The sequence below is a fragment of the Microtus ochrogaster genome, unplaced genomic scaffold (assembly GCF_000317375.1).
Source record: "Microtus ochrogaster isolate Prairie Vole_2 unplaced genomic scaffold, MicOch1.0 UNK116, whole genome shotgun sequence".
NCBI lineage: Eukaryota > Metazoa > Chordata > Mammalia > Rodentia > Cricetidae > Microtus > Microtus ochrogaster.
The window spans coordinates 690344-691711 of NW_004949214.1; the positions used below are offsets into that span (position 1 = coordinate 690344).

The 1368-nt window shown below is 49.4% G+C and overlaps 1 protein-coding gene across 1 annotated transcript in view; it reads left to right on the plus strand.

Annotated features, from left to right (window-relative positions):
- Positions 1–1133: 1133 nt before the first annotated feature.
- Positions 1134–1368, plus strand: part of Bex4 (brain expressed X-linked 4) — a 1500-nt gene continuing 1265 nt past the window's right edge. The window contains exon 1 of the mRNA XM_005371622.2: positions 1134–1283. The gene's annotated coding sequence lies outside the window, so the exon portion shown is untranslated. The remainder of the gene's footprint in view (positions 1284–1368) is intronic.

Consider the following 1368-nt stretch of genomic DNA (forward strand, 5'->3'; position numbering starts at 1 on the left):
TTTGCCATAGTAGTAAATCAAAATAAAGTTAATGTAAAATAAACTTTACTGTGCAGTGGTGATGGCACACGCTTTTGATCCCAGCACTTGGGAAGCAGAGGCAAGTAGATTTCGGTGAGTTTGAGGCCAGACTGGTCTATTGAGTTGAGTTCCTAGGACAGCTAGGGCTGCTACACAGAGAAACCCTATCTCAAAAAACAAAAACCAACACAAAAACCTAAGTAAACTTCATTTCAGAAAAGGAGCAAGATACATAAAGTATTAAGAAAAATTAGGGCTTGGGAAAAAAGAAAGAAAAAAGAGGAAAAATTAGGGAAAAATCCACCCTTATTTCATTTTCTCATTGTCTCCAGCATTTCTGCGAATGCAGAAACTACAATTTGAAGTGGAGTAGGTGGAGCAGATGTTGTATGTGTTTAAGTTTTTGACATCTTGCGCATCATAAATACTTCTGTGACAATTTTATTTTTCTTTTAAATATTGCATGAATTTTTACTATTGTTTTTTCCTCCATTTAAATTATTTTTTCCTCCACTTTTCAAGTGTATGGTGTGCTTACCATGCACCTGTGAAAATCTTTTTCCATTGGTCTTCTACATTGTTCATTGAGGTAGGGTGTTTCTGTCAAAGCCAGAGCTCCCAAAACTCTAGCTAGCAAGCTTGCTCTCGGCATCCCTCTCCACCTTCTGAAGTTGAAATTACCGGCTTTCCAGAAGACGTTTACACGTGTTTTGTATTTACTCGAGTTCTGGGGATGCTCACGCTTGCCCAATATGCACTTTAACCACTGAGCTATCTCACCAGCCCTTACCTCCATTTGAATTCTGAGAGAAGAATTCAGGTTTTGGAACAGAGAGGGCACCCCAGAGGGGCATCCTGAAAACAGACAAGAGGGAAAATGAATCCTCCAGAGACCTGGGAATGGCTAACAGCCCTTGGAGCACACACTGCCTATCTCTATCAGACAAAGAAATGCCCCAGGGCTCAGAGTGCTGGGGCCCAGGCTGAAGAAGTCAGAGTGACCAGCAGGTGAGGAATGGGCCTGGACTTTGCAGGCAAGACCCTCAGGGCAGGAGGAGGGGCGGGGCCGGGGCGGAGCTTGGGCTGCGACGCGGATCACGTGACCGGCCCACGCAGGCTCACGCCCCTCTCCGGGTCTCTGGACCTGTCCTGGCTCACTCCCTCCAGCCCGCCATCCCGGCCAGGCACCTGTTCCCGGTCTCGCAGCTGCTGGCGCAGAGCTCGGGTCCCGACAGCGCGGACAGCAGGAGCAGGAGGAGCAGGTGAGGGAGGCGGCGACCCGGGCCTGCGGAGCCCGTCGTCGGGGCGCGGCGACCCCCGGCCCCGCTGTCGCAGCGCAGGCCGAGG